This window comes from Strix uralensis, chromosome 6 (genome assembly GCF_047716275.1).
Source record: "Strix uralensis isolate ZFMK-TIS-50842 chromosome 6, bStrUra1, whole genome shotgun sequence".
NCBI lineage: Eukaryota > Metazoa > Chordata > Aves > Strigiformes > Strigidae > Strix > Strix uralensis.
This window is the reverse complement of record NC_133977.1, coordinates 7897980-7925455: the sequence shown is the minus strand read 5'-3', so window position 1 is coordinate 7925455 and position 27476 is coordinate 7897980. Positions and strand designations below refer to the sequence as shown.

The following is a 27476-nucleotide window of genomic DNA, read 5'->3' as shown; positions in this document are numbered from 1 at the left end:
TACTCTAAAAGGAAAAAGCTATGTGGAAAGCTTTGGTACTAATGGATTGGATCCATTTGCAACCTTACTGTTTGCAGACTAACGTGTATAATGCATTGTTGGGCAAAACACTAAATGCTTAAAAGTAATTTGTGGCAATTTAGGTTTTTATCATCGCTCGCATGCTGCCCTGGGGGAATACGTAATAAAAGACAAGCTCCGGGACTGAAGAGTTTATAGTCTTAAATGTGCAATTCTGCAGGCAGCTCAGTGAAGCTAATAGATCTCTGTAAGGCAGTCAGGGGCTTGGGTGGGGGGGCTGACCCCTCAGGGTAGCAGCACAGCTCCTTTCTGAGGGGAAGAAGTGGAACACCTTAGGAAAAGTATGCACTTAGTCCTTATAATGTTCATCGCAGGTAACTGTGCAGAACAGTTGTTGGGTAGGTCATACAGGAGTCTTTGGAAAAAAACCCAAAGTGAAAGAAAGGGAAACAGCTCCTATAAAAGACAGATTTTTTTTTTTTAATTGAATAAAATGTATACATCAAGACAGTTGTTTTTGAAAGTTTAATAAGAGGAGAAGCAGGAGTAGGTGCACATTAGTGAAAAATAGTTACAAATACCTTGTGCAGAAAAGAGAGCCTTAGTCCTCTGTTGTGTGCATGTATGTGTATGCACATTGGGTTTTTTCTGTCAGTTTTTACAGGTAGATGTCAAAGTAACAAAAAGAAGGAAATGTAATGCCTAATATATAAATCAGGGGAAGTAGGATGCAGTTGTTGACATACTGTACCCACAGGCAAATGGCAGAGCCAGAGTAAACAGGTAACCTTACCCACTTTATGCTAGGTTGCAGTGCATCCAGCCTAGAGCTGTCTAGACCTGTGCTAGTCTGCATCAACAGAAAGTCTGTATGATGTACTTAAGTGAAAGTAAATGTATGCTAAATGCACTTACCAGTCTGTATGTGTGAACAAGGCTTCAGCAAGATTTCTTCATTGTGGTAAGCTTGCATGATGTGATAAAGGTTTCTGTATCCAAGATTGAAGGGTCTTCTAATGGCAGCTTCCCGTTAGAAGTAAAAAACAGCTCGTCTGTTTTGTGCCCTCTCCCTTGGGAAAGGTGACACTTAGAGCAGCCAAGGCGCCGTCCCCTGCCGTCCTGGCTCCGGGACATCGACAAACCAGCATGTCTCTTCATCAAAGCACGAAGCTTTTCTAAAGACTCTGCCAATTTCAATTAATTCCTTACTGGGACAGCTTCTTCACGAATTTCTGTCTGAAGCAAGAGGGTTAGGGAGAAAACCAAAAAGAAACCCTTCCTAACACATTCTGCACTGTGATTATTAGAAGATGCTCATCGGAAGTGGAAAACCCCATTTATGTATGTAGTGCCAGGTTCTGACCAGGCATTTAAATGTTAACTTCTTGTTTTCCAGATAACTGCCCCGAACGTGGAGCTGTTGTCTCCTCTGTGTGGGTAGGTGTCTCTTCTGTTTCCTAGGGGAAGAATCTTGGAAACATCTCATTTTCTTCCTGGTCAGCAAGTGGTGGAAATGCTGATTACAGACTGTCTCCAGCAAATTCCTGGGACAGCAAAACTGCTTCCCTCTTCTGGCATCTGTATTATGATTGCCTGGTATTTTTGGTATTTTGCTGCCAGATAAAATCACATTTATTGCAGTTAGACCTTTAACAGAGAGGTGATTGAGGTTTCAGTTCAGACTATTAGAGTGCATGTTCAATGGTGGTAAAGTAGACAATGTGAAAGTACAAAGCAAAATATTTTTTTTTTGGTAAAAATGCCATCTGATCCATCTGGCATACATGTTGTAGGTGTGTCCATCCTTCTGTTAATGTCCCTGTTGAATGCCTCTGTCTTCTGCATTTACCTCTCCCAAGAGGCGTGCGTCCACCTCCTATGATTCTGACTACGTGGCATTATTTTGCATCGGTGACACATCAGAGGGCTGTTGGGACGCCGAGTGCTGAACACTCAGCTGTCGAGAACATCGATCTTTCTGCTGAGCCAGAGCAAATTTAATTAGCTTATTTTAACATTCCTCTTCATCCCGCGGGTGGGTAGAATTGATGCTGGCTGGAGCCTCATTTCCACATAGCTCATTTAGGGTAACTAATTATTGCATGTAAGTGAATGGTACACTCTGCTGACAGCCTCTGCAGTAAGGTGGAGCCGTCACTTTCCATTTATTCGCTGTCAGAACCATCTGAAACCTTCCCCCTTCAAGGCAGCAAAATCTTCCAGTTCTGCTGGATGTTAACAGGGCAAAGTGGTGGAAAGCTGTAGTGAGCACAGCCCCATGCCGGTGACATGGTGCAGCCAAGGAGACTAATTCAGTGTCGAAGAATGAAAGTCCAGGCTTGGAAATAAGAAAAGCCTGAACTGTCTCCAGCTTAAGGTTAGTCCCCGTTGTGTGTATGCATTATGATTCTTTCTAATTGCATACTTGCATCCTATTTTTCATCATTACCTTAATACTATCCTTCTTTTTAACTTGGTTTTAGTCATGTATTTCTCACTAATCTAGTTCCTGGAAGTGCCTGACCCGTTCTTGCTGAAGCTTTAGAACAACTCCCAAACAAAAGCATTAACTTGAGTCAGATATCATATATGGGGAATTAATTTCTGAACAACTAAAATCAGCAAAGTTATAAGAGTCTGAGAGGTGAGAAACTGTGCAGCCTTAAATACAGGTGGTAGTGCCAGCTGTCCCCATAGTATTTAGGGGATATGCAAAGACACATGTGGCAAGGAGGTTCCTTTCTCCCTGATTGCAGCCACTTCAGTGCCTGTCTGCTACTTGCATCTGTAATGTTTTCTCTGGTGGGCTTTGATCAAAGGCTTACAATAAAGAGAGTGTGTGTAGGAGCATGTACAGAAGAGGTTATTTCAACAGGCTAACTACATTTGGTGTACAAGCATTTCTCACTGAGTAAAGAGGGTCACATAAGGGGTAGTAACGTCTGTGGTAACTTTTGTTATCCCAGATAAGCTGCAGAAAACCTAAGACCCTCTGCTATACAAGTGAGGCAAGAAAAACAATTTGAAGAAATGGAAGTAGTGCCCTCAGCTGCTCTGAAGTGTTATACTGGGAAGTCAGTAGGGGGGCTCTCACTCTTCTTCCATTACTTTCTGGGCATCTTCGCAACCACTTTCCTTGTTCCTGCTTGAGATCCTCCGGCAGCAGAGACTGTGCATGTAGCAGCCCTGCCAGGTCTCCCAGCGGAGGGAGTCTGCCTGGGAGTGTGCTGTGCTCCATTTGCCTTCCCTGATGGGTGGTTTTTTGGTTTTGGAGCCATTATCAGCTTTTCTTAGGGCAGACATAGGGATTAAGCAGCTTCTTGGTGGTCCCAAAGCAGGCTGGACTTAACAGGGAATCTGAATTAATGTGTCTCAAGTGAGCCTTGGAAAATAAAGCTGAGAGTAAAAGGCTTGGACATAAGTGTACACATATGTAGCATCTTATAGTCCTTATAGTGTTGAGTTTATGCTAAATTCACTGAATAGAGACTAAATAGAGTGTGTATTTCTCTATTTCTTTGTAGGAACAGAGAGTTTCCCTTGTTTAACAACCAGACGCAGCATCCTATCATCTGCTTAAACAGGTATGAACTTTTTACTTGTTAGCATAGTTTCACAAGGAGACTACTTCAACAGACCAAGGAAGCTTGGGAAAAGAGCAAAAAGAAAACTCCTCTAGCTCCGGCAACACTTTATTTTTCTGGGGTTAGTTCCTGCTTTTGTAATTTTTCTTGGTTTTTGTTTTAAAAGCTTCCTGTGTCTGATAGGAGACACTGTACCTATCATTGTCAAAGAAGCTGTTGCCTTGCTTTTGGCTTAGCAAGAACCTGCTTATAGTCCTGGGCAGAAAGGGCCTAAGATGGTGTTGATACAAAGGCAGAGCATCTGAGGGAGGTGATGGTGTTGCTACATGCTGCTCTGGTTTGTCATGCCCTGCCACTGCAGTGAGTCGTACAGCAGAAAAGATGAGAATGGTTTGGCAGAGTAAGGGCAAGCATACTGCCTCATCTCCAGAATCAAAAACGATCGGGTTAGATCTAAGAAATGCACTTTTTCTCCTCTTAGGGAAAGAGAAAACTTTCAGGAGACCCCCCCCCAGAAATCTAAGAACAAGTGTTAGAGAGAACCTGTGCTGCCTGCATCATGTGGATAAACCAATAATTGTTTTGCCACTATTTCTATATGCACATGTATTCATTTCAGCTTGATTTACAAGTGAACAAGTTTGATTTACAAGCTTACAAGCAAATGGGAATGGAGTTTGATTGAAAGACTATATATGAAGCATAGGGAAGAAATGCAGGAGGGCACAGTGAGTAGGGTGGCAAATGCCCAAGTTTCTGCTGTTGTAACTTCACTTGGGCAGGGCAGGATGAAATACTGCCGTTCTTTTAGGGTGAAGTGTTGTGTTTGCTCTGCCTTACAACACAAGCAAAACAAGAAGGTTTCGGTGAGCTCAGGACATGCCTGTAGAAGCTCATGGGGAGTGAGGTATAATGGGATGGTGGTCCCCTTCCCAGGATCTCCTCTCAGCAAGCTAGAGAAGGTTCAGACTCTGCCTCCTTTGAGGAGTAGCATCAACACACACATGCAAAAAAGTTTTATTCATCTGGTAAAAGTTACCTCCTCTGTGTTGTCATTACTAAAAAGGTGCTGGATTATGCTAGTTCAGGGCGTGTTCCTTCTGTGAGCATGAGCAAAATCAATCTCCCTGTTCCCTGACCATCCCCTAGTTTACTTCTTCATGCAGTCTATCCTGGCTCTCTGAATTTGAAGGAAATCGACTCAAATTTGGCCCTCTAGGTTTTTAGGCTACAAGTACTAGGGGGTTCTCTTTTCATCCATGAACTTTTCTCTCTTGCAAGCTGTGGCAGCACAGACCTGCCATGGGCTGTGGGAGTCAGATAAAGGCAGTGTGTGCCAGCTTCTCCTGTCCCTGAGACATGCTGCTGGCGTGCCTGAGGTTTAGGGTGTCTTTTGTTGTTGTGCTAAATCTCAGTGCTGCTACTCCTCTTGGAAAGCGTGGCGCAAGCAGCCCAACAGTTTGGGAAGGAGTATTTGCCTTCTGGAGGGTGAACTGTGGGAGGGCAGGAGCTGCCCCAGCCCCAGCATTTGCTCACGTCAGGCTCCCCGGGGGCAGCCAGCATGTACAGCAACCCAACATGCCTGCAGACTGGCTCCCTGCCAGCGTCTGCCAGGGTGGAGGGCAGCATAAGGCTGCTTACAGTGATCCTGCACGCTTCAGGAATTTTCCCATGGCCCCAGAATACCCTTGCAGCAGCGTGCAAGTACTAAAGGATTAAATTAGCCTCTAAGACTTAAATTAACGGGCAGTTTTATTGCATTCACCATTTCTCCATTGATAATATTCCACTGGTGATAAAGTAAATTCTCAGACATCTACTGTGCAAAGCTTAAATTGTCTCTGCAGGTCCCCTCCTTAACTGACAGGCCTAAATTATTGCTCTTGAAATAAAGAATATATTTGTGGAGTGCCCCATAGCCTCTTGGTGCTGCTGGGATGCCACAGACAGCTTAAGAAGTGGGCAAGTCTGAAATGAAAAGAGAGGGAAACAATTGTATATCAGGACTAGCGTTTTCTACACAGGGTCACTGCATCAGTGGTTAGGAGATAAAAACAGGGTATAATATCTTGTGAGCATTGCTGTCTGTCCTTTGTGTCTGTAGTGACTAAAAGTAGCAGTGAAAACTAGCAGTGGAAATAATGTGCTGCGAGTGGTTGACAGGGGAAAGTTGTGATAAAGGAGGTAGGGGCTCAGGAAAAGGAGCCTGTCCCATTGTCTCCTGTGTAAGAGCATCCCCCAAGGCTGGGCTGTTGGCTGAGGAGGAGGAGTAACAGAACCAGCAAAGTGGCACAGAGGGCTACAGGGATGGGTGATAAATCTCACATCTGTCTGAGCTGGGGTGTCAGTACAGCCTGTTTGCAGCATTTGGAGCTGAGGGCTCAGCTTTGGGAGCATTACGTTATTCTCTGATGGTGTGGTTTTGCTTCTGGGGCTGCTGCAGTGACTCGTCACGCTGGTCACTGGGCCCCATGATTCCCAGTGCACTGTGAACAAAGTCAGCGTCTCCTCACACGAGCTTTTCACTGTGCTGTCTCTGCATGTGAGCGGGTTCTGTGAAGGCACTCCACAGCAGGAAGGTACCGAGGCAATCTGCTCACCTGGATGCTGCCTAGGCCTGGTGTGGGGCTGTTTCTGAGCAGGGAGAGGAACTTCAACACCTCCAGAGGCTCTGTCAGCTTGAGATTCCTAGTAATTTTGAGTAGCCTTTTCAGTATCAACATTACTTGCACTTCTTTTTCTACTGTGAATCTACTGATGCTCAGAAGCAGAGGCACGAAGATGGGGACAGTGCTTGGCAGCAGCCATCCTGGGCAGAGGCTGAAGAACAGCATGGGGCCAAGGTGCACCTGCGGTGTACTCAGGGACAACATTTGCGTATTGATATTTTGTTCGATTTAGGTTGGAACCTCTTCAGATTCAAGCACATCTTATATGAATTTGGTAGAGAACTAAGTGCACTTTAAATGACTGCACTTTAAATACACCATAGCTTGTATTTCAGGCTTAGAAATTTCCCTCACCTCTGGTTGGAAGTTTACATTGTACAGAAAGATGTCAGTGAGCAATGATTTCCTTTAGGAAAAGGGATGCAAACTGTTACTTGCTAGAAGGGTTTCTTGTAGTACTCACAGAAGAAATGCCTTGATTTCTGGAGAGCTAAAAACTCTAGAGATGATGTCTCCTTTTTCATTTTACGTACTTTGTTTTGTGTTTTTGTGGGTTTTTTTTTTTTTTTTTTCTCGGTGATCTTCGTAGCACTAGGGAAAGATTATAATGGGCAGAGTGCAAGATATAGCTTAGTGGAGTTATTGGCATTGTCTTCTCTTTTGCCATGCAGCTGGCTTGGGTGTCTCCTGTGTGACATTGGGAGGGTTGCAAGGAGGCATCCCCACCTGGGTGGTTTTGACACAGGGCTGAAGGAGGCTCTTGGCATGCCTGCTGTCACAGCCAATGTGGCACGCCATCCTCCTTCATCAACCTCTCTCTTAAAAATAGTCTCCTGCCAACTGGTAGGCTGTTCTGCAGTCTCAATTGCAAGAAACCTGTAGCTTCTAGCTAAAACTTGTCAATGGCCACAGGGTTCTTGTACCAAACTAGACTTTGGTTTTTCCTCCTTTGTGTTTATCCCTTATCATCAGCCTACCTTTTTCCTCCTTTGAAAGGACGGCTGTCATTGATTTTATAATCAACCTGTCTTTTTCCTCCTTTTTCTGATTATCTTAATAGTCATTATCTGCACCTTCTTTTGTTTGAAAACACCTGTTTTGAACATAAGCCATAAAGGCAGAACACTGTGTTACTTGTATTTATCAACTATCAAAAGTAGCATTTGCTACATTTTGAAAGGATTCAGGTGTGGTTCTTAAGCAATGGAAAGAAAGGAGAATGTCCCCTGTCACTAGTAAATCATCATGATGATGGTGGTGGTAATAATCCTACCTAGCAGGCTGAGTCACTAGTAGATGCTTAAAACTTGTTTACAGCCAAGAAGCAAGATTGTTCAGGCAGGAATTGACAGGCATGGGGTATATGACTTGCTGTGGCTTTTTAGTAAGCATCTCCCTAACTCCTTGGATGCAAGAGGTGGGCCAGAGAGACCAGGAGGGGAGAGGAAGAGGGAAATGTCATCCTTCCTTTCCCATGTGTAGTGATGAGCAAAGGAGCCTAATTTTGAGGAAGAGAATGGTAAGTAAGGGAAACTGGACCATTCTGTGTGTTGCAGCTCATGCTTGATGCTTTTGTCAGGATCAGCAGCCACCCCCAATACTGAGCTTTTCCACTCCTCTGCAGTACTTAAGTGGCTTTATAGAGGGACAAAATTAAGGAAGTTGAAGGTGAGTTGACAAGCTGATTTTTGGTTTTGTGAAGGCTTACCACAGTTGAGAAGTATATTTTCTTTTGCATCTCCAACAGTAAAGTCAACATAATACTTCCCGTAGCTCAAGAACCAGTCCAGTGTGCTAATGTTGAATTCTCACACTGTGAGTTTTGTCCCCTGAATCGTGTGAAAGGAAAGAAAACTCAACACTATGGAGTAGAAGCCCAGCTCTCCTAAAGGCAGTTGAATTTTTGCCATGGACATCCTTTTGAAAACATATCATCTTACTAAGGATTATAGCTTTATGGCTATGTGAAAAAGGAATTGCCAACACATCTAAAAATTATGGTTTCAGTTTTGAAAGGTGTACAGTCCTTACCGTGCGGTGCATGTGCCAGCCCTTCGTTCATGGGAACTGGAGGGCAAGTCTCTGTTGGTCAGATTATGCCATCCATCAGGGTGCGACCACGCTGGTGACCTGCTCAGAAAGGCCTTGTATCACTGGCCTCTCCCAGTGGTCTGACCTACTAGATGTCCCCTTTTTATCTTCATGGCAAACCCTGCAGCTGCCTAAAACCACCTTTGTCCATAGCATCCTACTGCTGAGTTCTCCTCAACTTTCCTGTAAGCATCTGGTTCTGCTGGTGTCAGGGCTGGGATACGGCGCATGGGGACGTGCTTTCGCCTGCCAGCACTGGCGGCAGGCTGGAAGTCAGTGCTGCCTGCAAAGTGCTCCTGGAAAAAATGATCCCATTCCCACTTGATAACTTTGTAGTTAGGCTTTGTAGTGCGAATTGCTGAATGATGTGATGTTCAATGCTGGGAAACCTGATTTCAGAGTTAAGCCTGAGTTATTTAAGCAGTTGTGTTTAGTAAACACACTTTTGAAAGAGATAGTGGGAGTAATGGCAGTCCTGTGACTGTTCTCCAAGAGAGGAGTTTGAGAGAGGCACAGATACATTTGTATTGGGGAGCAAAGCTTATGAGAAGCACAGATGTTTGAAGCATAATGTTCTTCCCAGCATAGTTGATGAAAGAAAACACTTTATAATCGTGACCAAAAATTACTCTAGTTGTCATCCTTAAGATGAGTCATTTTTTTCCCCCATTTTTAATCCCTCCAAGACTTCGGTCTCTTCTGAAGCAGGAAGGTATAATTCAGTCCAGTCTCTGGCCATGACACATTGGGCAGCTGCAATAATTATGCAGGGATAGGGATATAACATGCTGTATTCATGTACAGGTGAGGTCTTCATGCGAAAAGGGAGATCCTGACATTACGGACATAGCTTGTTCTCTTCAATGTTTTCCAAATCATCCTTGAATTCTAAATCAGAAGGTTTCAGGATGTTTTTGTAATAAAATTGTGAGATTGCCTGTTGTTCTGCCTTTTGCCATGTCTCTGTGGGCTATCTGGGGCAGATCACAAGGCACTTTGATCAGTAGTCCTTTCTCAACAATTAATTGATAATGTTATCCATACCTATGTCTGTAAGATTTTTCTGCAGCATACACTTAATAGCTCCCTGGTATCCTTATTTTAGTTGACTTCTTTTGTGCAAAAGAAATACTTTGCTTGCTTAAACAATTACTCTTGCATCAGTTTGCTTCTAAAAATTGTAAGAACGCAGAAGAATTATATTTCCATTTTACGAGTGCAATGAAAACAGGATTAGACACAACAGGATCAAGTCTAGGGTTAATGATGGCATGCCTGGGAACTAGATAGTGTGCAACAGCTTTTGCTGTGATTCTTGTTAACGCTCTGTGATTCATTGCTGTAGCTACCATAATATTAGTAACTAGGTGTCCAAGTCTGGATTAGATCACTGTTGTGTTCAGTGCTGCGTGCTTAAACAGCAGAGTTGTTCCAGACCCCAAAGAGCTTACAGTCAAATCTACAAAGAGGCGTGGAGGTGTAAGCAGCCAGACAGCATGCTGGTGAGACTATATTCATCAGTGTAATTAGTAGCTTAGAGACTCCGTAGTTCATGCTGGGAAATTGTAGATGGAAAACCATACTCACGTGATGCAGTTCACCTGGGACATATCAGCGTGAAAGCACATATATTATGCAGCTAACAAGGGATCTAATCCTATTTTGCTTGGTTTTTTTGACTTTATATCCAGTGTATTATGAGTTGTAAAGTACAGGAGGCCAGCTTAATTTCTAGTCTGTCTCCACTGTTTTAGCATGCTTTCCAGTGGGAATATTTTTCTCTGGAATACAACAAAAGTCCAGTTACTAATGCAGCTCTGTATTTCTGCATATTGGCCAGCATAGCGAGTAACAGAAATGGACAAAATAGCTCAGCTCCATTAAAAAGTAATTTAAATGTTGGCCTTAGAATGGAATTAGATCCCCTCCCCCCCTCCTTTTTTCCCCCCACATTCTGAATGTTTAGATAACTGGCTTCAGCTAGCAATAAAAACACCAAATTAAGATGAGAAAAGCTATTCTTTTCTGGCCTGAGTGAGGGAGGATCTGCTAAAGTAATAAAAGTGTCTTCTTCCACAATCCAAAAGATACCTATACCTTTCAGAACAAATCTGTACTTGGAAATGCCTGAAGTCAAGTCTTCCTCTTCGTTTGAGTTTAACTCTCTGCCGGAAATGGTGTTGCCAATTAAACTATTTTGTAAATTAAAATAATTGATATTATTTGTCAGTGTGGGGTGGTATCCACCACTGGCTCTCTACTCACAGCTCGTGACCTTTTTTACCACACCACCTATAGTCTACCTCTAGCTGTTCAGCCCCTGTATTCCCTTCCTGTGGTACCAGGTACCACTAGTCTTCTCATCCCCTTCGTTCCATATGAAAGACTCACACTCTCTCCTGTGATCCTTCAGACCTACAGCACTTGGTTCTTCCCTGCATCCCTGGCTCTGTTCTCCCCATGTTTTTTTCTGATTCTCCATTTACTCCTTGGACCTTTTTAGTTTCCTGACTTAATATGAGTTCCATGTAGCATTTTCTCAGCAATTTTCTAAGTCCTCTCTGCAGTGACTTCCCACTGTAGGTTAACCAGCAGCTGTTCCGTCTCTACCTGTCTTTGCTTAGTTAATTGGGCCAGAAAGAGCATATGCTATGGCTGCATGTGAGCTCCACATCTGCTGATTAGACCACCAGGACACTGCCAAACAAAAGGAATAAGGGCTGAGCTCTTCTCCTTGTATTTCCCTTCACAGAGGCATTAATGTCTTCTCTTTCCTCTACCCATCTGTGGATTTCCTAAGGTGGTAGGTAGGAGCTTAGTTTCTTCTGTCAAACATGATAGAAATTGGCCAGTGTGATTCACAATTATGGATGTGGATAGACACAGCAGACAGGCAGACACAGGAAACCAGAGCACAAACATAATGAGAGAATTAGGGAGCAAGTATTTTTGGATTGCTTCTACATTCACACATCTTCAGCTGAGTTAACTGGCAGAATCGAGCAGGGGGTTGACAATACTGGTTTAATGTCAGGGAGAAATTTTAAGGACCTGTTATGTAGTTGTGGAGGCAGGTTGGTATCAGGGACTTGATGCATACCTTGTGATTTATGTTTTCTTAAATGGATTCTGGCACTACATTGTGTCACATTTTTAATTGCTACCAAAGGCAGTTCTTTGTAAAAGTATTTTTAGAAATGAGCATCCATCAGAAGAAGAAATGCAGAAAGCTTTATATAGATCCCTGGGAGAAAGAGGGGGGAAGTGTTACGGAGATTCTGTTAAAAGAATTAAGTCATTTAGAGACAACCCAGTTGGTCAGGCCAGCAGCCCTACAGAGTTGAAATAAGAATCTGCATTTTCACTGGTTTTATGCTAACACCAGCAGCAGGGGCTCCTTAATGTAGTTTGTGGGCTGCAACCTTCATCAGAGACTTCACATGTATATTTTAAACTGTCACTATTCTTGGTAGTCCTGGCTGATCATCAAGAGTTTCAAGAGATCAGGGTCCCTTTCAGCAGCACCGCGGGCCTATGCTGAGCTTCTGGACTCCCATGGGCCGGAGCTGTTACAGACAGCCAAAGCTCAGGGCTGTCTCTGTCCCCAGAACTGTCAAGTGGACACACGGTGTCCTGGATCCCTCGGCTTCCCCGACATGCTCAAGAAGCAACTTGGGCTCTGGTGTCAGCGGCTGATGTTGCAGTTATCTCCTTTTGGGTCTCGTTTTTGTGGCTGCAAGTTTGTCATGCTGCCTCTAGGCAGATGCTGTGTGTGATAAATGTCCTTCCTTGAGCAAAACTTTTTGAAATCTGGATCCGAAGGCTTTGGTTGGGAGCCACGAGTGTCCTTGCACATATGGGAAGAGACAGCCCTTGCCCTGAAGGTTTTGCAGCATAAATAGGCAAGTTACAGACAGCATGAACATTATAATCTGTGTTTTACAGCTGGGAGAACTGAGGCACACGCTTATTTACTCATAAGTTCAAGGTCATGGAGCAGGTGAAGAGCAGGGCCCTGGACTGAACTCTGATCTTACATCTCAGTGCCTTAACCATAAAACTGTTCTGTCTTTCGAAAGATCCTCCTGCTTATAGGAATATCTATATTATAGTAGGAGGAAGAAAACCTCTCTTTGAGTTAGATAATCTTGAAGGCGCTTAAATTCATGCATGGATTTCTTCATCCTTTGGTCAATTTTAGCAAATTCTATGCAGCTAATGCCTAATGGAAGAAGATAAATTGCGAGCAAATAATAAATGAACAATAATCCAGAGAAGAGGTGAGAGAATCATAGTCTCAGCAGTCTATAGATAACAAACAGGAAATCTCTTTAAATAAAGTACCTTATAATTGCTAATGTTATTAATCTCCTGGAAAATCCATGTCTCTGAAGAAATAAGCCAAGCTTTTCCTTGAACACAAAGGAGAGAAGTTTTGTTTTTCATCTCTGGGAGGTTTGGATGATTGTAACATTCTTCTTCCTCTCTTTGCAACCCTATGGGAGCATGATCCTAGATTCACTGCAATTATCAGAAAGAAAGAGAGAAGGAAAGGAGGAAAAAAGTAGAAAAGTGATGCCATTGAGCCAAGAGGCTGAGCTGGTCCTCCTGGCCTAAACTGGCACATCCCCAGCGATATGTGTCCTAGGCGTGAAAGCAGGTTGTACAGAGCTCAACCGTGGCTACTGTAATTCTGGTCTCTCTGCATGCCCTACCTTGGTCCTCTTCTCTTAAATCTCTTCGCACCATGTTCCACCCTCAGTTATGATACGCCCATTGTCTTCTGTGCATGTAGGGTCAAGCTTTGCTCATGTTTTGCCTTCCCATGGAAGTTGGTGGGAGTCAGTCCTGTATGTGTGTGGGAGCAGGAGGTGGTTGAGGTGGGAGCTCCAGGCAGCCAGTGGGTGCCAGATTCAGAGCTGGGGTAAGTCAGGGTAGTTCTCTTAACCTCACTGAAATCACTCATGATGGACGGTGCGTAGAATTCTTCTCCAAAATATTGCTTCACAGTGACTAAAACCATCTCCTCTAGGATCTTGCCTTATAGGGGGTATGACACACTCCCTGTCTGACCTTCTAAGTTCAAACAAGTACACTTGTATTTTACTGCATGGCTGAGAGTTCCAGTGTCACTGGAAGACATTTGTGCCTCCCCTAGCCTAGGCTGTAGGATCTCCCTGTGCAGCCTGAGCAATTCAAATGGGACATCACCATCTTTTAGGGTGTCCCCTGCTGCTGGTTCATGGATTTGTTACCTCCTCTGGCGAGGAATGCTTTGTCATCTGTTTAACTCATGACAAGTCAAAGCACAGCTGCAAATACACACGTTACGCATAACATTCAAAATGGATACACCAACTACTAATGTTGTGTAAAGAACTGGGAGACCTGCGTACTCCACTGAAGTTATATCAAAGGTCTGTTTTTTCCCCTTCTTTCAACTCACTTTGCATTTCCCTCTTGAGAAGATGGTAGCCAGGGTTTCTGGTGTAGTGCATGCCATCTCTGTCTGTCTGATAAATTTTTCCTCTTAGAGCTGATTCATTTGAAGTCTAAAGGGTGCCTAATGCTCTGGCACGGACAGTGTCCTTGAGAGGGTGATTGATTTTTCACGGGGAAATTCACTCTGTTCTCACCTTAAATGTGATACAGTCTGGCCAGTCTCTTAATTACAATAGTGGTAATTTCCCTCTTGTGGATGAGTAGATACGTCTTTTTTGAGAGCACTGTGTGAGAGAACTCCTTGAGTAAGTGGCTAGTAAGTTATTCTGATCAGAGGTGTGAAATTCTTCCCTCTTCCTAGCCTACCCCTGGCTTCATGCTGTTCCTATAGTCTGCATCAGCTGTGGCATTTAACACATATACTGCTGAACAAGCGACTTTATGTAGTTTATTAGTGGCTCTTGGTTCAGCCACACTTGCTAATTATCTGCTTTGAAGTGGCTGCCGGCTTGGGGTGCCTGTTCTGCAAACTGGCTCCTAGTCAAACTGCCATAATGCAGTGTACATAGCCATTAATCCAAAGATGATGAGACTGTAAATTAAAAAGAAAAAAAAAAAGCAGCCTAGATGACACAGTGCTATCATTTGAATTTCCACAAATATATATCCATAAAAATCAGCCTAAATTTATAAATCTAGCCAATGGATAAGATGGAGGGAAAACCAGAGTGTTTCATAGCTTTGGTTTATCTCAGATATTACCAAAAATAATTTTTTGTCCTGAGTGACTGTGGGAGTTGCCCTTGCCTTGCACATACACGTAATTGTCTAGTTTTCAAACCAAGCCTTGTAACATGGTGCAGAACATGTATGAGTGCTTTATCTTCCTCAAATGGAATATTGCGTAATAGTACTGGATGACAACCATACTGTCAGCTAAATTTTTTCCAGAATAAAGTATTCAGCAAAATATATCTGTCTGGGCATCTCTGCTGCCTCTTACTGCAGAAGGTTGTGGAGCTTATGAAAATGCTGCAATGCAGCAAGTGTACTATCACTGATTAAAAGTAGATTGTTGTTGTTGTTGTTGTTGTTTTTTTCCCCCCTTCTGCAAGCTTGTGGGTGGCATTTTAATCAAGTTCTCATGGTAACAAACATAATTTAAAAGCACTGAAGCCTACAAAATTAGGGTTTTTTTCTGTATGTGCTTGTGGTGGGTGTTAAGTCATTACAACTGCAGTGATGCTGGTTATTTCAGTGTTTCTGGTGCAGAGATGACAAGGGAAGTAAAATGGAAGGAGGTGTTGCTGAATGCAGAAAATCTTTGTCATCTTTTTACCAGGTTCTATTGTTGTCTTTTCTGTAAAGAGGGTGCAATTAAAGTGATGTGTAATGTACTCCTTACGTTGCTTTTTCATTCTTTTAGATATGTTCTGGCATCACAGTTATGTCACGTTTGTAATTCCTGAGAGGTAGTTTTATTGACATGTTTTGATTCACTGTTGTGAACGTGAGCCCCCATCAAAACACACATGAAAATGCATGAGAAACTGTGGAATGCTGTGTGAAGTTGCCATTTATTTCCGCATGTATGAATAGATGCAGAGAAGAGCAGCAAGAAGGGGTTAAAAATTAAATTGGGGAAGGTCTGAATTGAATGCTTCACTGTCTATTAATGAATTGATCTTGAAAGCACCACATGGCTAAAACATGCTAACTCATGGAAATGAGGCGATCGTGTCTGATCACTAGATGGTCTGCTGCTTTGCCATGTTCAGTTGTGTTTGATGCTGTGTGGTGAATTCAGTTAATGAATTTATACTGCAATATATTTGCAGTCCTGCAGATACACAGTAAACAAGGGAATGCAAGTCAGTAATCCTGTGGAGTGTCAGAAAATGTAAGATACAGCTCACTCTTAGCTGCTAAGATGTTGATTTACAATGAGTAAATGTACTGGCTATTTCCTGCTCTTAAATAAGTGTGGAAATGAAGTTCCAGTGATTTTTTTTTTTTTAAATTTTATTTTTTTTACTGCAGCCTGCCTACAGGAGATTAACAGTGTAGGATTTAACACTGTAACACCCCAAATGTCCTTGCCTAGCTTACCTGCAGAAGAACTATAGCCTTGTCTCAGGAGCTGTATGTCAGGAATGGTTAATGCATGTTGGTGATCTCCCAGCATAGACATGTCTGGCTCTGTCAGTAAGACCAAGTCCACACCTTCAGAAAAGTGTTGAAAGTAGAATTTTCAGAAATTGCCAGTAAGACAGAATGCTGCAGTTAGGGGTTGGGAAAGGACAGAAACATCTCAGCTATGGGGAAGAGAGCTCTCTTTGTCAACCTGGTCTTCCACACAGGTATTGATCTGCTTTGCAGAGATGCCAGATGTTCTGCTCTTCCTCCCCTTCAAGAACATGTTGGATGCTTAGACTTTTTGCTGCAAGGGGACTGGTTGTTTGTTCTAGTGTATAAAACTCCAGTTGTGCTCTTTCCTGTCTAATTTGTCCTTGCATATACACTTCACAATGATCTGCAGAGTGGGACAGTCCCCAGGACCTTAATGTATTTTCTAGCATGGCTACAGCACTGGGCTTTGCTGCTGCCCCCCATTTTTACGGTCTTGTAACTTCCTTGTTCAGCAATTGCTGAAATGGAAAAATAAATGTTAGTAATTAAGTTGCAATGAATTTTTTTATCTGGATTTTGAAGAAGAGCTGGAACGAGAAGTGTCTTAATGCCATGTCTTCAGAATATTTTCCCTGACCATTTTCCATACCACTGACTGAGAACTGATTTGGAAATTTGAGCAGAAGACTGAATGCTGTACTGGTCCTCCCTAACATGAACTCCTTCTGTGCCTTTCTTGCTGTGGAAGATTGTTCTGGTGTGATAAGGAGAGCATTGGACAGTGTTCATAAGTCTCCCTGTTGATTTTGGAAATCTTTCATGGTAAGAGCTCCTTGGATTCTGAACAGGTAAACCAGTAAAGAAAGCAGTAAAAGGTCAAGAGCCAAAAAAAATAGTCATGTTGGTTTTTATACTAGGAAACAGAGAGTGCAATGAAATATTAGCTATATGGAGAGAACTGATTATACATTAACTTCCTGTCACCTTTGTGTTCATTTAGTATTGATAGAAAGAAGCCTTCTATTTAAAAACATGTTGTCTCAATAGTAATTTCTTGCTGTGGAAAAAGAATACAACCCTCATTTCAGAAGCTACAAATGGCTATGAGTGATGCTTCTTGGAAGCAGTACAACAAAGTAAAGTGCAATATATTCTTCAAAGCAGCACATCATTTGAACAGTTGATATTTGAAATATCAACTATATCTTTTAAATGGTAATTTTTTGCACTTGATCATGGGCTTTATGTCAAATATAATGATGTGGATATTGTAGTCTTTATTAGCCTGATGTTAACAATTTTGAGGATTGCAGTTTTGGAGTATCCTCCCATATCAAATCCTTCTGTATCAAATAAGGTGCCTCTTCACAGGACAAGTAAAAATTTGCTTCAAGAAAAGTCTCCTGACTTTTGTAATATTCCCGGAGAACACTGACAAAGCACCAGAGTAAATCCTTGCTGGAAATCTCTGCCGATTGACGTGCGCACAGTAGGGTTTGATCCTAGCAGTGCCTCAGGAAAAGCAGCTTTAGGGTTTTATTCTTCTAGTTTGTGCTGCAGCCTCACTCATGTAAAGAGTTTCAAACTGGTACAGCTAAAAGGACAGCAGCAGAGTGCTTCTTTTTATAATATGTAAGTATTGTGTCTTTTTTTTTTTTTTTTTAAAGTGTTTTTCATCATTTCTTTGTTCTTGACAGTGCATGTGTAGGGTACCCAGTGATGCTGGAAAATACCTTGATACTGTACCCTGGAAAAATGCCCCCAAATGCCAGCTCAGCCTAATACAGTGCAGAGATCGGGTGTGGGGTGGGAGGAGACTTTCACGATCTGTAAATTGATCAGGAATTCTCAATGCCTGAACCAGTATTTTCATCTGTGAGGATTTAGCACTGACCATAGGGGTGTTTAAAAGAGTGGTGTGAGGCTAGATGTGGGCCATACGCTGAGGCTCTCTTGTGCCCAGAGAGGGGATAAGAGAGGAATGAGACTGAAGAGAGACCCTGGTGCTGGGGCAGTTGGTTTGTATCTTACTGAATTTAGTGACTGTTTCTTCATGTGTACATTCTTCACAGTTTTGTAGGGATGCCCAGCATTTTATGTGGGGGCTCTTTTGTTCTGTATGGTGTAAGCCTAAATGCAGAGAAAGGAATGGTTATCACTTCAGAACATTCTGAGTTCTGGCCAGGACAAACCTCGGTTCAGGGCCCAGGGTGAGTAAATTCAGGTCCTTTTGCACCTTTGAGACAGGATCTGGGACAAGTATCTTGCTACCTGTTAATCAGCATTAACTTGTTGAGAGAAGGGATTAGGGGAAGCCCCCAGCACAGTGTGTGTGCCCCTTTGGATGGCTGGGACCTGTCCAGGGAGGGGTGGCTGGGGCTCAGACATGTAGTGGCAGTGGCGAAGGAAAGGACCAGAGATTATGGGATCCACAGCGGGAGTCATGAATGCTGCGTTACCCACAGCAAGAGGGGCCCAGAGAGTCCAAAGCCATTCCCTTTGCAGTCCCAGCTTCCAAACTGGCTCTTTCCCAGAGCCACTCCAGCAGCAGCAGGAGTTTGGGCAGCAATAGTGCCCAGATCTGAATGGCAGACAGCTCTCTGCTGATGACGAGAGTATAGCAAAGCCTTTAAGATACCTTTATTGTGACCTCTTACGCTTTTCCCTGATCAAACCTATACTTTCTTTCAGGGAATACAAAGAAGGGTTGTCTGTCTCTCTGGAAAAAGTCTTTCTGGGTCTCTTTACACACTGTACTTCAAATCAGACCATCAGGCTCTGACCTGAGGTACTGCCAGTGCATCACTTGTCATCAGTATGGATACAGCGATCTTACCTGCTAGTGCATCTCTGAGCATAACATATGCATCCATTCACACACGGTCCGTTTGCTGATCGTGGCTGCCAGATAAGGTGGCTTGCTACTTTCCATTATAAGACCCTGTTTCTGTTACCACTTTGCTAAACTTTTTGTGGTTTAGGCTGCAATGTTCCTCTCTGGCTGTCAGGCTCGTCTTCCTCTCTTACAGATGTGTTTTGGCCCAAGCTGCCCTTTCCTGGAGCAAGGCTGCCTTCCCAGGCTGAGTTGAGGAAGCCAGGTGCGCTGTTTTAACTCAAGATCTTGCCTGTGAAGTTCTTTAGCATCCTTGTTGTTGAGGAGGGGACAACATATCCTTTGAAAGTTTGCTGAGTGTCAGGAGAGACTTGCTAGAGCCTCTGCTGCTTCCAGCGTCCCTGAGCCTGACCAGCCCAATTTATGTCATATCACCGTGAGTGGAAAAAAAAGAATAAGCTGCCTCTCCTTTGCTCAGAGTCTCTGGTAGAGGGGAAAGTCCACACTTTCAAATGCAGAGGCAACCAAAGTTAGAAAACATGGCCAAGAACTTGTGGAAGCAGAGTGTCAATGGCAGAAGAGACAGCTCTGATGAAGAATGTATGGGGAAGGGGGAGGATGGGTAAGCAACAAGACGGAGGCAAATTGTAGAGAGGAACTGGATGAGAGGTAGTCCAGGAAGGAAAACTGGAAGTTCATAGAGGAATGGGAATGAGGAAACTGCTGCTTGGGATGAAACCTGCAGGAGAGGATCTGAAAGTGGATCTTGGTATGAGCAGGCTTGAACTTCCAAAGTTTTCAGTGGTGAAAGCTATACACCGGACAGCAAACACGGACAGGCCCTGCGTGAGCGACTGAAGCCCACAGGGCTGCCTGGGATGGGATGGGAAGCTGGTGCAGGGATAGCCTAGACAGAGGGAATGGGAAGAACAAAATATGTTTATTAAACTAGGAAGTGTAGCTTAGTATGTGTGCAGAAGGAGACCCAGTTATGATTATGCAGTCATTTCTCATTTCTTTCACAGCCAGACTCCTGAGGTGTAACCTTGCAACCTGAATGTCATTTCAGATAGCTTTGTATGTGTGATATATGTTGATGCATCTCTAGACAAAATCCAATTTGTGACAGTTACTTCTTTTTTTCTTTTTGCATTTTTGGCAGTCTTTAATATGCTCTGTCAACAAAAGCAGAACAAAACGTTCCATTCCTAAACAAATAAAGTTCAGCACTATCCAGATGTGTATATTTAAGTGACTGCGATGGCTGGATTTTGTTGCTGCTAGACAGACAGTGATTTATACTGTAAGTTTTGCGCCCTGAGCTTTCAGAAATACATTTCTTTTCATCCTGAAGCCTGACAGAAGTCTGGCAGTAATAATTAGCAAGCCATAAAAATCGACCTGATTTGTGGGAACCACTGAAGGATGCAAAGAGACATCTCTGTTCAAGGAGCTAGGAACAAAAGCGCGTGGTTACTGACCCAGTCATGTCAGACCTAAATTTTGAGGGAATCCCAAGTGATAAGCGTTCCACAGTCTGAATACTGCCTATTCATTCAGCCCTTCTAGCAGAGTGAATGAATCATCTTTTCAACCAGAGACAGCCCCTCTGGGTCAGAATTGAGGTCAGTGGTGGGGCATGTGTTTCAGACTGCTTGTCCTAAATGAAAAAGAAAACATACAAGACTTTGCTTACGCTGTCGCAGCTTCAAGCATCTCATCTATAAAACATTTACATACAGTATCTCGTGAGACCTCTTACAAGTGGCGGCTCTGGATACATAACCAGGTCCTTCTGGAAGGGCCATCTGTCTTCCTAGCTGCTCATGTGCATTTTCTCTTCAACGTCACCCCTACCCCAGAACACTTTCTCAGCTGATCTTCCTGTTGATGTCCCCAGATTAACCATTAGCTCAGTGTCATCACGTGCTGTCTGTAGATTTTTAGCATGAGGTGGTCAAGATGATTCTGCAGAACAGGTTGAAAATGAGCACCCCCATTCGTCATCTGGTGAATCAGCCCCACGCACGTGGCAAGATGTAGCGTGCAGAGCCTGGTTTTGCTGTATCAGCAGAGGGATATGGAAGAACATGTGTCTGGGATGTAATGTCGTGTTTCAGTTAGAAACTTATCAGACCAACAAAGCTGTTCATTTGTTAGAGCCTGGCTGTGCAGTAGGTGCTTTTCAGTTACAGTGCAATACAGTCTGTGCCATACAGTGTATTTTCATTTAGAGTTCGTTAAACATTGTGATGCTCAGCAAGGGGCTGTGACATTCCGTCACACTTGATGGAGAAAGGTCACCTTTAAAAATCAATGACAGGAAACCACACATTTATTTAAAGTCAGTATTAAAATACTAAATAAAGCCTCTAAGCTATGTTAGATCTAGGTATTATTTACGTGGTGAAAACATTCCATTCCCAGAAAAGGCTCTCAAATTGAGAAACCAGGGGCAAATTAATGGAAGGAAAATTCAGCAGTTGTCTTTTGAACCTATGTAAACTTTTATCATACACCACCTTCTGCACAGTGTAATTCCCTACAGTGGGAAGAATCACCATTCACTAGCAGGGAGCAAGCCACTGAGTTCTGTTTGATGCACCATAGCTCTTTGTGGAGAGAGTAATTGATTGTTTTCTCTTCTCTGGTTATCTTCTCTCTGCTGCACGTATTTTTATAAATGTCTGTCGCATTCCCCTCTTTCCCAGGATGAAGAATCACAGCCCATCTAGTCATTCCTTGCAAAGAAGCTTTGTCAGATCTTTTATCATCCTTGTTGAGCTCTCTGTACCTTTCCAGGTCTACTTTATTTCATTTGTGATTAATACTTAATGCTTTCAGGCATCCTAAAGCAACATCAGCATTAGTGCTGCTGAAAGACTTTGCAAAAGAAAAAGTACAGAGAAATTCAGGATGAACCATATGTTGGATCCTGGGTACCTCTCAAAAAACCTATCAGAAGCACCTGAATACATAAATGGATGCATGAATTTTCTGTGTCCATCAGTGCTCATCATGCCCTGTATCCTGTGGTGCTTTTTGTGTCCTTTTGTCCTTTTAATGGAAATCTCTGATGGCAGCCCATGGAAGGACACAGATTGCTTCCCTTGTCCAGAAAGTCACCTTGAAGGCATCTTCTGTATGCACTGCTTGTATTGGAAAGCACATGATGATCTGGATCCTCATAGACGTGTAGGCACCTGGCTCTGATGGAAATCAGCAGGTCTGTGTCACCAGTGGAACCTTTGTGCATTGAGAACACGCTGATGTGAGACTGAAGCTCTGTGGAGCTTCTTGCCTCTTCATGTGGAGCAGCTCGTGCTGGCCACTGCTTGTGGCAGGAGTCTAGACTGGATGGTTTGATTGGAGATGGCAAATCCTAGCTTCCCTCCTTCCCCCTGGCTGTCTCTTTGTATTAAAACAACACACATTCAGCCCCATGGTTTTGGTTTTTTTCCAGACTTTTTCCTCAGTTACTGAATTTGTTCATCAGTCACATCTTATCATTCTTGGCATGCACTTTCTTCATCCAATGCAACTTTCTTACCCTTTCCTACTCCCTGACCCTGGGCTTGTTCTTTGCCTCCCACAAAACTCATTCATTCTTCATCTCATCCCAGGAGAGTGCCACTGACTTCATGCACATGTGTCAGCCCTTCAGCACAGGGTGGGAAGGAAAGGGGTGGCAACGGAACAAGGCTAAACCCAACCTGTAGCAAGAATTGGATAATTGCATACACCCATGGGAGCTTGGGGAGGAAATGAGTCTCTGAAATAGGTCTTTGCTGTGACAGCAAGTCCTGAAATTAAGATTTCAGAAAGGCTGACTCAGTGAGTTGGTTCCTCCTCAGACATGAGATACCTTAATTTTCTTAATTCAAAAAAGCAAGGAATTAAAAATTAAACTTCAAAAAATCACTGTAGTTAAAATATAAGCTGGGGCACATAAACTCCTCTTCTCTGTTTCAGTGCACATCCCAAGATCTTAACTGAAGCCCTTTTGAGGGAAGTAACTTCCTCTGAAAGCAAGTGCTGCAAAATCAACTCCTGTGGTTTCTTCAATACTGGCTCTGTCCTCTCTGTCCTCCCTGTCCTCCTGCCCCTGTGCCTGAACAGGCTGGAGCAGTGGCTGCTTGCTTTCTTTTCTTTTGTAGGCAGTAGGGTTGGTTGAGTAACGATTTGGCAGGGGAAAGCTACCACGTGATAAAACTGTATCCCAAATATTGTGATTCTACTGTGTCTAGAGTGTTTAAGAGCACAAAAGATTTCTAGGTATTCTCATTTCCAGGTATGGAGAGATTATATTATTTGCCTGGGTATGCAGTCATGGGTCATATGAGTGGGTGGCTGAATGTGGGTAGACAGCGTATTTTTAAGTCATACAAGCATATAAGGGTATATTTAAGTTAAAAGAAGTCCTTTGTTTGTAACATTGTTGGTTAGAAAATAATATGAAGGGATGAAATAATCCTACCACTTCTGTAGGACCAAGGTTTTGGTCCAACATGCCAAGTTTGCTGTAAATATAGAAGCAAGCCAACTTTGCAAATAACCGCTTTCCCAATCAGTTTTCTAATCCTTTGTCTCCTTATTTCTATTTATTTATTTATTTACAGTTAGATGTTTTGTGCTGCAATTAAAAGCATTGGCTTCTGTTGGCTGTAATGGGTTCCTGGGCCCCTGTCTCTAAGCCTTTCTGACTGAAACTGAGAGTCAAAGATGCTTAAGTGAGTCTGGATGGAGGGACCTCAGAACAAGCTTTCTTCTGTTTGATGCTCTTTTTCAGCATGAATAAACAGTGCCTTCTTAGACAATAAGATGCTTCTGCTTCCACTGTGATTCTGGCATGACTGCCTAGTGTATCTGAGTATTACGAAGTAAAGCTAAAAGCACTCTCTGCATAGGAATAATCTTCTGCCTTTGACCTGGGGAGAAAACTCTTTTTACATGAGCAAGAATTTTTACCCAGACAAACTGGAGCAACACACGGCCTTGAAGATCCTTTCCTGTTATCACTTCCATACTTCATTTTCACATCAGTATCTTTGTGTTGCTTGTTCAGTTGCGGAATAATTGACTATGTTCCCTTACTTCAGCATATGGAAGGACCAAATTGAGTTGGGATGGCAGCTGGATCAGGATGTCCATCCTTGAAGTTGCTGAACCTACCCTTTTTTTGGGGTCCATGGCCCTGGAGAGGGTGCAGAGAGCTGGAGTGTGGTGCAAATGCTGTGTTCTGGATTTCTGCTGTAGGCTGGTTCTCCTGCATGCATTTATGGGGAAGAATCTGCCAGAAATTAGCCCAGGACATGCTTTTTACTATTTGTAGTAGCTGACGTGATGATGCTCCCAAAGATAGCATCTGGGTATTTTCAAAGATTGTACTGTAGCAGGGGTGGAATTAGTTTTAAAAGTTAGGTAAGACCTTTGAAAAATCAAAAAATGCAGACACATTTGTAGAGGCAGCATTTTTTTTTTTTCTAATTAAAAGCTCACTGAGTAAAGTTAAGATCGTGTGAAAATGTGTCATGCTTGATGAGAACTTGATGAAACTGGAAGAAATAAGGGATGTGAAAGTAATTCATCTGTGTGGAGAGGAAAAGATGCACCATTGTAGTTAAAGTGCTTATTCTGAATAAATCAGATTTTGTTGTATGAGTTTTTGCTTAGCAGTTAAGATTGTAACACCTCTCTGCTAAATTGTCCAGTTTGCCTTACGTGCATGCAGAGTAGCTCTGCAGAAGTTGGGAAGAGCTTAGACCTGTCTTATGTGAGGAATATGCAAGTAACATATCAGCATAATTAATTCATTCCTTGCTACCTAATCTGAGCTGTCATCATGGAGTCTCTTGAGAGATGAGATGCAACATCAAATCAATATGTCTTAGCAAGGTCAGTGGGGGGAAAAAAGAATCCTGCAAAATTTCACTCCAACCTTTCATTGGCTACCTTTACCAGACCCTATCCAAATACAGGTATTGATTAGTGTGATTTGAGAGCAAAGGAAGCGCGTAGCTATGTAGCCTGTTTGTGGTAGCCATGGCAAATACATGGTTTGGCTGGCACTCCTTCATTAAATCTTAAATATAGAGTTTAAAATCTCCATTTATTCACGTTGTGTACCATGTAGAAAGGTTTAATTTCCAGTTAGATTATTGCAGTGCTTTGAAAAGCAAGGAGGTTAGAAGAGGGAAGCTGTGCAGAGGGTGACAAAGTACTTCAGTGGGGAAAGACCACTTCAATGTGCCCACCCTGAGCAGTCTGCACAGCAAATTGGTGAGCCGAGTTCCCCCTGAAAAGCCCCAAGAGGGCCACGCAGTGCAGCTGCTTCCTTGAATGTTTTCCTGTCTGATCACACCCCAAATAACTTTATCTGCATACAACCCTTGGAGCTAGTACTATTTTATTTATGATGTTTTTTCTGTGCCTCCTGCACTGAGGGTGAAAAAGCCAATGTAGCCACAAGTGTTGGTGAATCTTTTTCTCTGCCAGGATTGTAAGTCAGGGCCTTGGCACAGGTCATTGGGATGGTTGCTGGCTAACGGCTGTGGAGCCTCATGTTTCAAACAAGCCTGCCAACTGCAATGCCTTCTCTAAAGTGCACGGAGAGGGCTTGCAATGCCCATTTGAAATTGTGCTTGGTGGAAAAATCAAAGCAGTGTGTCTGACTGAGGTGCTCCCCTGGGAGCAATCCCGTCCTTGTTCAGGGCTTGTTTCAGCGAGTCTCCTGGAAACAAAAGACTACACTGAGAAATTTGGGAGCCTTCTGCCTGCCAGGAAGCATCCCGACTTCCCATCAGCACTCCTTCCATCCTTCAGCCCCTCCGGCTCCCTGAGGCAGGAGAGATCTCAGGTAGGATTGAGCAGGGACTGCCTTCTCTGTTTACTGGTCAGGAGAAGACAAGGCTGTCATGGTGCCTTATTTTAAAATTTGCGGAAGGCTTGCGTGCAATTTAATCCAGAGAGACGTGTTTCTTCGTGTTGGCACCTTTACTGACTGGTATTGCTTCTTCAGTGCTTTTGCCATCCTTATCATGGACGAAATTTATTGGTAATAAGTTTTTGCCTTATTTCTTGTTTCAGATATCACTTATAGTTGTCATGGTGCTGTTGTTATGGTTACCATCTCCTTCACCAGCTAAAATGCCTTTCCTCTCTCCTGCAGGAAGCAGTTATGATTAGTGATGGATGGGTGTGTGTGAGGGTGTTTGATGAATGGTAAATGGTGTAAAAATGCAGCATTGTGGATAGAAATGGCTTCTTGAAAAGGGGTGGTGTTGGAGCAGGAAGGGGTGTGCAGGGATTCTTCTGGCTTCTTAGCTAGAAATGAGCTCTATGGCAGACGGGTTTTTTGCAGGCAGAAGCTGCTAATACCGTGATTTCATCATTGCAAGAGAGAAGGGCATCAGGTTTTAGATTTCTGGAGTTTGAGTGAGTTGATGCAGTCCCTGGGCATGGGAGCGAGGGCAGCCCTGTGTTCCAGGCAACCGTGTGTCTCAGAAGGGGAGCATCCAACGGCAGGTTGGCTCAGGTGTGCTCTGCTTTCCAGCCACCCAGAGAAATGAATGAATCCTTTCCCCAGGGAGGAAGAGCTCTGTCAGTCTGGAGTGGCAGCTGAAAGACTCCTTCTCATATGTTTGCCTGTTCCTATGTTCTGCAGCAGGACAGACCTGTTTGCTACCAACGGAACTGCAGCTGGTGCTGCATCTTGGCCCTCCTGTGCACCACCTGGGCATCCCGACTGGCCGAGCAGGGTTTGTTACTCGGTACAGAGTTGGAGGGCTTTGTCACATTCACATTTCTCCAAGTGAAAGCATTCCCCTTCATCAGGAGCTGTTCAGCTTCTGCAGCAGGGTGACCCACCCTTCCCACCTGCCTGCTTCTGCTGATGCCCAACCCAACCGCAGGAAAAGGGGACAGGGATTTAAATCTCTGTGCCCACGAGGCAGGACACTGTGCAAGAAGGAGCGGAGGAGTGCGGAGTATGAGCAGCCACTCCTCTGGCACTCTGCTCGCTCCCTGCTGTGCCAGTGTGGCAGGTCTGATCGACTGCTTCAGAGGCTGCAGCCATCCCTCATCCTCAGTTCTGGCAAGGATGCAGGTTGCAGTAAATTTTCTTTGTTTTTCCACAGTGAGCCTCCTTTGTTCAGCCTCTGGTCCAGACACCATCCGTTATTTTTCATCCGTTTTGTAATCCAAGGTATAATCAAAAGGATTTTCTACAAAAAATATGTGACTATTGACTAACTGTTTGCAGTGTGGAAATGGAAAAGCCTTTTAAAACGACCAAGCACTAATACAAGTGCAAGGAGATGAACACTGCCTGCATTTTTAACACATGCAAGGTAGTGTATAAGAGTCTTGCTCGTATTGTCTAGAAGGAGGGATCTATCTGCAAGCTAATAACTCAAGCAGTGGACAAGGAATAAATAAATCGTTTTTGTTATAAATTACCAGAGAACCTTGTTCATCCTTTATTAGGCTTGAGAGGTAGAGTGGCTCCAACTGAGAGACTGTATAATTCTGTCTAATAATATACCATATGACACATAGAATTATGGCACTTAGACATCTAGCATCAAGTGGTAACTTCTGTTAATTGTTTAGTGGCTTCTGGACTGTGCGTGGGCATTTTAAGTAAGAGGGAAGCTAATGTGGTCCCTGTCAGACCCCATGAGACTTTCTCCCCATCCAACAGCGGTT

The 27476-nt window shown here is 43.4% G+C and overlaps 1 protein-coding gene across 25 annotated transcripts in view; it reads left to right on the top strand.

The window, feature by feature from the left end:
• MAP2 (microtubule associated protein 2) overlaps nucleotides 1-27476 on the top strand; it is a 239569-nt gene that overhangs the window by 128766 nt on the left and 83327 nt on the right. For 19 of the 25 annotated variants that reach the window (XM_074872637.1, XM_074872635.1, XM_074872633.1 and 16 more), the window contains one exon: nucleotides 3546-3605. The exons of 3 other annotated variants lie outside the window; for them this stretch is intronic. The gene's annotated coding sequence lies outside the window, so the exon portion shown is untranslated. Of the gene's footprint in view, nucleotides 1-1417; nucleotides 1459-2280; nucleotides 2399-3545; nucleotides 3606-27476 lie in introns of those variants that run through there. 3 more of the 25 variants (XM_074872619.1, XM_074872622.1, XM_074872624.1) reach the window with 2 other exon arrangements.